The following is a 12205-nucleotide window of genomic DNA, read 5'->3' on the forward strand; positions in this document are numbered from 1 at the left end:
TGAGCCACAACTACTGAGCCTGCGCTCTAGAGCCCGTGCTCCGCAACAAGAGAAGCCACCGCAGTGAGAAGCCTGTGCACCGCAACGAAGAGCAGCCCCCGCTCACCACAGCTAGAGAAAGCCTGCGCGCAGCAACGAAGACCCAACACAGCCAAACATAAATATATAAATAACTTTATTAGAAAAAAAAAAAAAAAGTAAGGCCAACCCAAATTCAAAAGGAAGGGAAGTAGATTCCACAACTCGAAGGAGGAACAAAGAATTTACCACCTTTTTAAATCTACCGTGGTCTACCTTCAGGACACAGATTTTGTCTAGTTCTCCTGTGTGCCAGATATGCACACCTCCTCCCAGAGGCCCTAAAAATCTCATCGCAGTACATCACTTGCTCATAGTGGATCTTGTGTAAATCAGGTCCTGGTGCAAATGAGGCTCCTCAGAAGACGAAGTTCCTGTGATTCCTCAAGAACAGCTTCTTGAATATGTTTCTCTTGATCTGAAGACCTGTGAGCTACGGACATGTTTTCTACTCTCCACAGCACAGAGCCAACAAATAGAGTTGACAGGCATATCACAACCAGAGCAGACCCTTCTGTTCAGAAGGGGAAAAACAGGAGTGACATAGCTACGACTGGGTCACAGCAATTTTGAAATCCAGTTAGGCACATGTTGTCAGTTTTCTGATAAGGGTCCAATCCTGCTCCTTGGGAATAATTCTCTGCAGCTCCTGACTCCACCTTCTTGGCTGATGGGTTTCTTCGGAGTAGTCCTTTCTTTTTCATGAGAAATAGCCATGTTTGCATTTGAATAGCCATCTTGGTCTGCTTCTTAGAAAGCTGGGGGTTCACAGGTCTCTTTTTATTTTTGTGCTCTGCCTTTTTCTGTGCTCTCTAGTTGTTTCTTTAAGCCTAGCATTTCGAATGGCTGCAGAGTGGGGTGGAATTACCATAATTCTTGGCTTCTGAGTCCACTTCCAACTTCCATTGCCCTGAATACTCTATAAATGGTACTCACTGAGTATCTACTGTGCCCCAGCACTGTTCTAATCAAGGATATGGCAATGAATGAAACAGACAAAATGCATACCCTTATGTAACTGCCATTCTAGTGGGGGAGATGGACAGTAAACAAACAAGAAAGCAATATGAAGAAACAAAAAAGCAGGAAGGCAGATAGCAAGTGGATGTTTTATGTCTAGTGTGATAGGAAGGGGAACTTCAGTTTTATTTAGGGAAGGCCATTCTCACTGAAAAGATGACATTTAAGTCAAAACATGAAGAAAGTGAGGGAGTGGCCATACAGATATCTGAGGGAAAAACTGTCCAGATCGAAAGAAATACAACTGCAAAGGCTTTAGTTACATGTGTGCCTTCTCTTTTCTTAAACTAGTGTAGTTTGAGCAGACTGATCAGAGGGGATGTTAGAAGGAGATGAGGTCCGAGAAGTATCTAAGGGGTCAGGACTTTTTTTTTTTTTTTTGGCGTCTTGCGGGATGTTAATTCCCCAACCAGGGATCCAACATGGGCTCTTGGCAATGAAAGCGCGGAGTCCTAACCACTGGACTGCCAGGGAATTCCCAGGATAGGACCTTTTGTTTGTAAAGCCTTTAGTTTTTATTCTGACCTATGGGAATAGTTTGAGCAGGAGGATGACATGGTTTGACATTTTTATACAATTACTCTGGCTACTGTGTTAAGACTGGATAGGGAATGAGGTGCGAGCAGGAAACCAAGGTTGTTGCCATAATCCAGGTGAGAAATGATGGCGGTTCAGACCAAGGGGTAGTGGCAGAGATAGTAAGGAGTCACATTCCGGATATCTTTTTTTTTTTTTTTTTTTTTTTTTTTTCGGATATCTTTTGAAGCTTGTGGATGAGGGGTCCGAGAGATAAACAGGGGAGTTGAGTTAGTTTCCTAGAACTGTTGACACAAATCATCACAAGCTTGGTAGTTAAAACAACAGAAATACGTTCTCTCAAATACAAAAGTCTAAACTCAACACCGTTTCTCCCCGCCCCCCCCCCCCCCGCTGTTGGCATTCTTTGGGTTGTGGCTACTCACTCCAGCCTCTGACTCCATCTCCACGTGGCCTTCTCTTCTCCGTGTCTCTTATAAGGACACTTGTCATTGGATTTAGAGCCCCCCCATGGTAATCTAGGATGGTCTCATCTCCAGATCCTTAATTACACCTTCAAATACCCTTTTTCCAAATCAGGTCACACCCACGGGTTCCAGGATGTGTGTGTGGGGGGTCACTATTCAACCCACTACGGGGATCAAGAATGATTCCAAAGTTTTTGTACCCAGCAACCAAAAGAATGAAGTTTGCATGAACCAGTAAGAAAAGGCTATGAGAGGAGCATGTTTTTGAAGATGGAGCCAAAGTTCTGAGTAGATTCTAATGTGTGCAGGTGGAGCTGGAGCTGGGTAGGGTGCCCCGCCCACCGCAGGGCTCTAGTGGGTTCAATTTCTTTGCTTCTCTTTAGGTGCTAAGTTCAGGGGCTGAGGCAGGTGGGTGGGTCCAGCATGGCGCCACCCTGCTCACGGCCGGGCCTCAAAGATGGCCGCAGCCAATGGGGGCAGACATGTTTGGGCCACGTGACCCAGGCCCGGGCCGGAGGCGGCTGAACGTGACGCACGGTAGAGGCGGGGCTCCCCCCCCCGCAGCCCTGGCGTCGAGCGTCTCGTGACAGGTACTTCCGCTCGGGGCGGCGGCGGTGGCGGAAGTGGGAGCGGAGCCGGAGTCTTGGCCATAAGGCCCGAGGCGGCGGCGGCGGCGGCGGCGTTGGAAGGTTGGACAGGCCGAGGAGCCCTCCGGAATCGGAGCTTGGACTTTCCTTCGCTCCTGTCGTCCCCTCGTCTCCTCCTCGGCGGAGCCCTCGCGACGCGCCCGGCCCGGAGCCCAGCGGAGCGGCCGCGGTAAGTGGCGGCCCGGCCCCATCCCCCTCCCGGCCCTCGGTCGCCGGTGCGCGCCGTCCGCGTCTTGGGCAGGCCCGGCCCGGCCTCTTGGGGAGCTCCGTGTCTTCGGGCCCGGCGGCAGGCCGGCCAAGCGTCCGCGGGGGTGTCAGAGGTCGCCGGGTGTGACCCCGGCTGGCGCCGCGCACGCCCGTTTCCCGGGGCGTCCGGTCCGAGACGGCCAGGGCGACCTGGCCTGGGCGGCCCGGCACTGGGGCGGCGGCCGAGGGCGGGGGGGCCGACCGACCAGCGGCGGGGGCGCCGCCCACCCTGCCCCGGTGCTAGGCAGAGCCGCGTGCCCGCCGTCCGGTCCTACCGACGCGGGTGAGGGTCCCAGACGCCGCGAGTCCGGGGAGACCCGGGTCACGTGCCCCGGGCTCCCTCGGGCGCCTCGGGCTCCCGCGACTGGGAGCTTTCTGTCACAAAGACGTTACGGTGAGGCGTGGAAGAAGTTTCCAAACTTGCTGGGGGAGAGACGGTGGCTGGGTGCAGAGCTGCGTTTGGTTCGGACCGCGGCGGGGCCTTCTTAGGGCGTTCAATTCGGGCTTCCCCGAAAGGAATGGTTCGCAAAACTGGGAAAATTGAAAATAACAGTAGCAAACATTGGAGCGCTTACTGCATGTTAGGCAGCGTGGCGATATTTCTGCAGCGATTATTGTATTTAATTCTCAGAGTAGACTTCTCAAGTACTATTATTGTGTCCACTTATATAGATAGGGAAATGGAAGATCGGAGAGGTTAAGTCATTTGCCCAGGGTCGCAGAACTAATAAGTTATGGAGCGGAGATTCGGGTCCAGGCACCCAGACTCCAGAGCACTGTGCTCGGCCTCTGGGTTGTACTTTCTGATGCCCCTGAAGCTTGTGAAGTATCTTTTGCCACCTGGTATCTGTCTCTCTCCGCCTCCTTTCTTTCTAGTGATGTCATTTCGGAAGCCTTTTCTGGTGGCATTAGTTCTGCCTTAAAACCATAACATATTCCATTTGCAGTTGTGAGTTTTAACACACTTTTTTGTTTTTAAATAGTGTAGTGCCAGTAAACTGGGAGCTCTAGTATCATAGCAGAATACTCAATTAAGGTTTGAAAGTTTTTGTTACCTACGTCTTTTGTCAAATGAGTTGGGCTGGCAGTCCTGCCATGTGGACCTTTCCTGAAGCCTTAGTGCATGGGTGTCCAGCTAGCTGGTTCTTTCCTGTTGAAAATACTGTATCTTCTCTTTGGATTCCAAAAGAACAGGCTCTTGTCTCTTCCTTGTGACTGAAGCAGCTGATTACCCGCATGACTTCTCATCCATGGATTGATAAAGTCTCCTATTGGTGTGCTTCTCTCTTCAGACTTAGGAGAGTTTGTTCAGATTTGAGTCTAAGAACTTGAAAGTGAGTTGTGAGTACTTCTCCTGAAGATCCTGTCCAAGCCCTGTTGTAGTCTGATTTCTTTTTTTTTTTTAAACTTTGTTACTCAGCCTGATATACTTAAGTGGGTATTAAGTGTGGTAGCCTTAAGTATTGTTTGCATTTAGAGGAGTGTAATGATGAGCAGCGTTTCATCCGTTCATCAGATGTTTTGAGTATCTACCATGTATCAGGCATTGCCTGTTGACTCAGGGAGATAGGCCTGGTTCCTATTCTCAAGGAATTTAAAGATGGTGAGTGATCATGGCCAGGAATTCTCTGGTGGAATGGCTTGGTGGTAGAATTTGAGATGTTTTGTAAAGAGGAGTTATTTTTCATCTCAGCAGGTGCATTCAGAGTGGGTAACTTGAAAGCTTTGTTCATTTTAACAACAGCATTTGATTTGGTTTGCTTTTGAAGAGAGTTCGTAGAAGATAATATCACAGTTCCTAAATGGGTCGTGTTTTTCGAAGGGTAGTTTTCATCTCTAAACTTGTTTTTACCTTTTGCTCTCCAGCATCTTTTGTTGTTCACCGAAGAGGGGGTTGGTGTCACTGTCATCTTATAGTGCGAATGTCAGCTTCGGGGGCTGCCTGAGCAGAGGTGCACTTGGCAGGCTGGGGCTGCTGCTTCAGCCGACAGTGAAAGTTTCATGTGTCGCCTCCCAGTCTCAGGACCAGTGTCATCCTAGACAAAACCCTCCGCCACCCCACGTCCCACAAGTCTTCTGGTTCCCCTTCTTTAAGAGGGGACGTGAGTTTTGCATTTGTGGTAGAATTTCAGGGGTAGACGAACAGAGGGAGAGTGGAATGTAGAAGATAAGCTAAAACAGCTTTATTTGGACATTTTTTCAGGTAATTGTTAGCAACCTCATGGAACAAAAATATTTCTTGGTGCCGACCAGGCCTAACCCCCTGCCCCAAACCCCAAGTCAAAGAGCATTGCTTTATAGTACAGTGTGGCTTTGAATCCAATTCCTGACCCTACCACCAAGCGAGCAGAAGGTTTTGGTTGTTTGATTAGCTTTTAATAAATTTCCAAAGGGACCTGCACTGAGCACATCCTTGCCCTTAGGTTTGGCGTTAGTCTTTCTATGCAAAGGTGTAGCAAACCCAGGCCACACACGTGGGAGAGCCGTTTTATGCACCATTTCTCTCTGAGATTTGACGTAAATATTTACCATTATTACTGTCATGAATTGTCTAGCTCTCCATCTACGTAATTCCCATATGGCTAAGGAGAACTCACCAGGCTGTTGGTCTGGGAGTTAGAGTCCGGGTGTTCCGGGGAAGTCAGGAGGAGTCCTCCTGCGTGAGGCTCAGACGGTGGTTCACCCGGCACTGATGTCATCCCTGAAGGAGGCTGGAGCTGGGGAAATTAGCTCCCCCCACTTCGCTGCTCCTGGCTTTCTGATGCTTCCTGTCTCCCCTGTAAGGTGGCAGCTGTATTCCTGGCATTTGTTCCTCTGCTTGATCACACCTGCGTCTGTGACTGCCGTCTGCTGGATCTGTGTGCTTCTGTCTGCAGTTTGCTGCAATGTGTGGATCTCTTCAGTTATTTGCTCTCGCACCTTCCCTGTATGTTCTGCTTTCTCCTTCCCGCATATGGCATTAAACACAGAAAAATAGTTTGCGCTTATATTTTAAAACTTGATAATGGAGGTTGTGGGATTTGTGAATCAAAAGTAAAAGTGATGCGGTGCGGGAAATCAGAACAGGCTTTTTAGCACCGTCTCCGACGAGTTTCAATTTTAGTACTCCAGGCTGTGATTTCAAAAACAATTTAAGAATAGCTGCTTGCAGAATGTCTCCATGGGGGAGGAAGAGGGCTTGGGAGTTGGTTCCAGGGGTGACATGCAGTATTGGCCTTGTTCATCTCCCTGAAGATGCAGGGCTTAATGCAGGGGATCTCAGGCCTCGCCCGGGGCTCTCTGTTTTGGTGGTGTCGTCACTGCCGTGGAGATCAGTCTCACTGATTCTGTGGTCCATTTCCTGGTTGTCTAGGACTGCTTGCTGTCCGGACAGAGCAGGTTTGAGCAAGCCCATCAAGGGAGGCAGGGACCTTGCTTGGCTCTCAAGTGGCCTTGCGTAAGTGCCCGCCCCCAGGTGCAGGGAAGCGCCTGCTCTGGTCTCCCCACCCTCTCACAGCTAGAGGGCTTGCTCTTCCTACTGCCTTTCCTGGACTTCAGCTCAGCTCAGTTAGGGAATACCTTAAAATTTCCATTGTGAAGTAAAAAGTTACGTCGTTGGTTTCCAATCTTGGTATGCAGTTTGAATTTTAAAAATTTATTACCATTTGAGTTGTTTGAGAGTACACAACAAAGCTACTATGAATTAACCTTTAAAAAACCTGATTGTAGGGCTTCCCTGGTGGCGCAGTGGTTGGGAGTCCGCCTGCCGATGCAGGGGACACGGGTTCGTGCCCCTATCCCGGAAGATCCCACATGCCGCGGAGCGGCTGGGCCCGCGAGCCATGGCCGCGGAGCCTGTGTGTCCGGAGCCTGTGCTCCGCAACGGGAGAGGCCACAGCAGTGAGAGGCCCGCGTACAGCAAAAAAAAAAAAAAAAACCTGATTGTAACAGCACAGACGTTATGAAAAATAATGCCTCTTACATGTGTCATTCAGTCAGGCTACCGACAGTTCTCTGTGTACTTGTAGGCCAGGGGCTCCAGAAGTAACTCTGGGTCGTTTGGGCAGCCCACAGGTTAGGAGCCACGTTGAAGTCTTCCAGCCTGTCCTGCTCAGTTGAGGGTTGTTAAAGAGCATTCTTTTTTTTTTTTTAAATTAATTAATTAATTAATTAATTTTTGGCTGTGTTGGGTCTTCATTGCTGTGCGCGGGCTTTCTCTAGTTGTGGTGAGCCGGGGCTACTCTGTGGCAGTGCACGGGCTTCTCACTGCAGTGGCTTCTCTTGTTGCGGAGCACGGGCTCTAGGCACGCAGGCTTCAGCAGTTGTGGCGCACGGGCTTAGTTGCTCCGCGGCATGTGGGATCTTCCCGGCCCAGGGCTCGAACCTATGTCCCCTGCATTGGCAGGCGGATTGTTAATCACTGTGCCACCAGGGAAGTCTGCATTCATGTTTTGTAGAAACTTTTCCTACATGGTATTGGTCTTTCAGTGATTTTTTTTAACGTTTGCCTAGTGCTTAACAGTTCACATGGATTTCAGCTGGTGTTCACAGCAGCCCTGCAGGCTTAAGAGGGTGGCCGAGCCTGGGTGCTCAGGTGGCCCTGCTACGCTAATGCTAGTATGGGTCTCCTGAAACACAGCTGAGGCTCTTTCTGATGCACCAGCCTGGCTTTTTGATTATTCATGATTGCTGTAAAGCACTCAGCATTTGACTCCTTATAAAAATGTATCTTTCTTCCACTGTTTTTTATTTAAAATGACATTTCTCTTTTACTGATTATTAAATACATCATTTCTTTAAAAAAAAAAAAAGCTAGGAAAATTCAGAAGTAAAAAGACGAAAAATTCAATTCACTACTCCGAGGCAGACCGGAGTGTTAACTGGTTATTTTATTCTGATGAATGTATACTTTAATACCTTCCTTTAATGAGATTGAATTTTTAAAGTATGGTATGAGAGATGAACTTTGGAGGGCCCTGGATATTCTTTGGATCCTTTGACCTGTGGGACCCCTCTAGATAAACACTCAGTGGCGGGAAGCTGGGATCAGGAGACTAGCTGTATTTTTCAAATGTTTAGTGGCAACAGGTGAAGAACCTGATGCGTTCAGTAGCATAATAAGGTTTTTGTGCCATGGTGACAATGGATCAGTAAGTTGTTGCAACTTGTCATTTCTCCATTTTAGTGAACTGTGAATTTTCAGTAGGGCATATGAAAAGCGTATAGGTAAGTGAACAACTTCGAGAGTTTTCATAAACTCAGAAGCTGCCTTGTGCCTCCTTCAGGTCATTGTCATCCCCTCCTGCTGCTTTTTTTTTTTTTTAAATGTTCTAGTTTTCCATTTACCTTTTTTTTTTTTTTAATATTCATTTATTTATTTAGGCTGCACTCAGTCTTAGTCATGGCATGCATGCAGGATCTAGTACCCCAGCCAGGGATCGAACCCTGGACCCCTGCATCAGGAACGTGGAGTCTTACCCACTGTACCACCAGGGAAGTCCCTCCTCCTGCTGATTTTTAACACTGTATTTTAATTTTGTCTGATTTGGACCTTGTGTAATTCATACACAGTGTATCCTTTTGTATCTGTTTCTTTGAGTCATTGTTGCCTGTGAGATTTTCTGTTGGGTGCAGTGGTAACTCCATTTTCATTGCTCAGTAGTGTTTGATTATATGATATACCGTAGTGTTTTTATTAATTTATCGTTGGGCATTTGGGTAGCTTGTAGTTTGTGGCTGGTAAAAATAATGCTGTATCGGGACTTCCCTGGTGGTTCAGTGGTTAAGATTCCACAATTCCACTGCAGGGGGCACGGGTTCAACCCCTGGTCAGGGAAGTCCCACATGCCATGCGGTAAGGCCAAAAAAAAATGCTGTATGAATATTATTGGGTTTGTCTTTTGTTGACTGTATGCACACATTTCCATAAGTTAATATTGAAGAGTGGAAAGTCTTAGCATGTGTATCTGTATGTTGCTAGGGCTGCTCTAACAGATACCACAGACTGGGTGGCTTAAACAACAGAAACTTATCTTCTCATGATTCTGGAGCCTAGAAGTCCGAGATCGAGGTGTTGGCAGGGTTGGTTTCTTTAGAGGCTTCTTTCCTTGGCTTGTAGGTGGACGTCTTCTCCTTGTGTCCTCCTATGGTCTTTTCTCTGTAGGAGTCCGTGTCCTAACCTCCTCTTACAAGGACGCCGGTCTGGTGAGGGCCCACCCTCACGACCTCGTTTAACTTTAATCACCCCTTTGAGAGCTCCGTCTCCAAATACAGTCACATTTTGACATTTTGAGGTACCAGAGGGTAGGACTTCATAAATTCTGGGGGGATGGGGTGGGGGACAAAATTCAGTCCGTGACGGTATGTGCTGCACCTCGGTAGACACTGCCAGCTTTCCAAAGCTGTATACCGCTTTACACTCCCATCAGCGGTATGTGAGAGTTCCACATGTTCCACATCTTTGCTGACACTTATTTTCATTGTGCCCTTGTGGTGCTAGCATGGTATCTCCCTCCAGTACCAGCATGGGCAATCCTTGAGGGGGTGGGGAGGTTGTTTCTGCAGCCATGTGTGTCATAACTTGAGACTGCCTCTTGTAAATGCTTTTTAAATCCGTTGGGGATAGAAAAGCAGAATGACTTAAGTCTAGTGAGCAGTTAGCCCCCCTTAGTTGCCCTTATGGGTTAGTTTTTGCATTTATAATCTGGACTCATTCCTGGGGATGGAATGGCTTCAAAGTGTCACCTGTAGGGTATAAATCTAGCCATGGTAGAGTGCTTTCACTGAAGTTCTTCTTTGGTCTGACACTTGCATCCTTAAAATATTAGATTCCCTCATACACGTGCTAGGGATAGGTCTGTTTTGCATGTTCTGACTGACCATTTAGATATTAGTTGGTGTTTGACCAGCTGCTTTCTGGCTGCGTGATCTTGAGCTTTGTGCATCCACTGTAGACCTCGGTTTGATTGGAATAATATTACATGCCCCCGCCCTTCCCCCACTCTGATCTCCTTGAGGGCAGGGATGAATCATTATTCTAGCATGGATCTTGAAATATTATTCAGTAAACTTAAAAATATTTCTCCAGTTCTCACTTTGGACACGATTTTACTATTTGTAGCATGTACGTTTTGCTTTTGGGCCAGTGATTAATATGGATAGCCTTCCTGAATGATAAATTATGTGTTCTGTGTTCATTTGACACAGTTTTATTGTCTACTGTAAGAAAATACCGCTGACAGCTGTGGGGAGTATCAAATAAAAAACACTGGAGGTTTAGGAATAATTGTAAAAACAAGACAGATGAGAGACAAAAATGCTGGAAGTGTTCAATGACTTGGTTAGGTGGTACTGAGTAGATTTTGGATGAATTGATATGGAGGGGAGACTGGGAAAGCCACTGTAGTTGGAGTGAATGGCATAGCAAACGAATGGAGGTGGGGGAACGTAGGGCAGATGGAGGGACTATGGTACCTCAAGTTGGGGAATGGCAGCAGGTATGGGGGCCAGACTGGGGTGAGGAGGGGATGAACTCCAGTGCCATGTTGAAGGATTTATGTTTAACAAAGTGGTGCTTCACTGGGTGGTGCTAGGATAGGGCGCAATCCTTTCACTTGAACCTCACAATCCTTTTGGGTAAGACTGATGCTGTCCCAGTTATGGATTTATAGTTTACCTAAAGAAACACACATTAAGGGATGAGTGGGGCTAGGACTGAAATACAGGTGGCATGCTTAAACCTTCAGAGAGGTACTTGCTCAGAAATGCCTTTAGCACAGGTTAAAAGTAAGAGCTGGTTTGGGGGGATGGGCTGGAGAAGGAGAGCAGTTAGCTTGGTTTTCTTCTTGAGCCAGCCAGCCCATGTGGACACTTCTTACCAGTTTATGGGCAATGTTTTATTGGCTAAATGCCTGAGATAATTTAGGGTTCATGTCAGACGTTCAAACTATTGAAAAATAGTTGTGTGTAACTCTCTCTTGTTTTCCATTCTGTCTTACCAACAAGTAAAAAAAAAAAAGGCACTGTCCTCGTGGTCTGTTAATACAGATGCTTAGCTCTTGGTTTGGCACCTGCATTTAGAACAGTGGGAGCATCACAGTCAAGAATCTCTTGATCCAGGGGCTGCACAGTCCTCGTAACAAGAATTGCTTTCCAAGGAACTTGATTCTTTGAGAAAGTGGGTTTAGTTTTTCCGCTCCCCACACATGAATGTGATACCTTGAACAAAGTATATATATACATACACACAGATAATCTCTTTACGTTTTGTAGAGCTTAATGGTTACCTTGTTGATGCTTCACTTCCAAGTTCAAACTAAGCAGCAGCATTTGCCTTGTTAGAATCTTCTTTCAGATGCAAGACCAGCCTGAAAGAACATGCTCAGTATCCCGACTAGCGCTCCATATTCCAGGTTGGCAGATGTGTCTTTAACCCCAAGAATGGTGAGAAGAATAGCGCCTTCTTTTTTTTTTTGCGGTACTTGGGCCTCTCACTGTTGTGGCCTCTCCCGTTGCGGAGCATAGGCTCCGGACGCGCAGGCTCAGGGGCCATGGCTCACGGGCCCAGCCGCTCCGCGGCATGTGGTATCCTCCCAGACTGGGAGGACACGGACTGGACACGAACCCGTGTCCTCTGCATCGGCAGGCGGACTCTCAACCACTGCGCCACCAGGGAAGCCCTCTTTTTTTTTTTTTTTTAAAGATAAGTACTTTTTTTTCTTTAATTTATTTTTAGCTGCATTGGATCTTTGTTGCTGCGCGCCGGCTTTCTCTAGTTGTGGTGAGCGGGGACTACTCTTCGTCGCCGTGTGCGGGCTTCTCATTGCCGTGGCTTCTCTAGCGGAGCACGGGCTCTAGGCGCACGAGCTTCAGTAGTTGTGGCTCACGGGCTTAGTTGCTCTGCGGCCTGTGGGATCTTCCCAGACCAGGGCTCAAACTCGTGCCCCCTGCATTGGCAGGCGTATTCTTAACCACTGCGCCACCAGGGAAGCCCAGAATAGCACCTTCTATGGAAGAGAATAGCCCTTGTTAACTTTAGTGATTGGTTTTATTTAAGTGTTCTTTTAAAGTGTTTTTGAAAAGAGGGATGCTTTGACTATTCTGTTTCTTTTGAAATGTAAATTTCCAGGTAGTGAGTTTTCGAGCAGCATCTGACTGAATTGGCTGGGTTTTTCTGTAGTAACAAATAATCTCAAAATGGCCAGCGTGGGGGCTTTCCTGGTGGCACAGTGG

The 12205-nt window shown here is 47.6% G+C and overlaps 1 protein-coding gene across 3 annotated transcripts in view; it reads left to right on the forward strand.

The window, feature by feature from the left end:
• Positions 1 to 2706: 2706 nt before the first annotated feature.
• Positions 2707 to 12205, forward strand: part of RAB7A (RAB7A, member RAS oncogene family) — a 71917-nt gene continuing 62418 nt past the window's right edge. For all 3 annotated transcript variants that reach the window (XM_081245213.1, XM_081245211.1, XM_081245212.1), the window contains exon 1: positions 2707 to 2918. The gene's annotated coding sequence lies outside the window, so the exon portion shown is untranslated. The remainder of the gene's footprint in view (positions 2919 to 12205) is intronic.

The sequence above is a fragment of the Mesoplodon bidens genome, assembly GCF_964165515.1.
Source record: "Mesoplodon bidens genome assembly, chromosome: 10".
Taxonomy (NCBI): Eukaryota; Metazoa; Chordata; class Mammalia; order Artiodactyla; family Ziphiidae; genus Mesoplodon; species Mesoplodon bidens.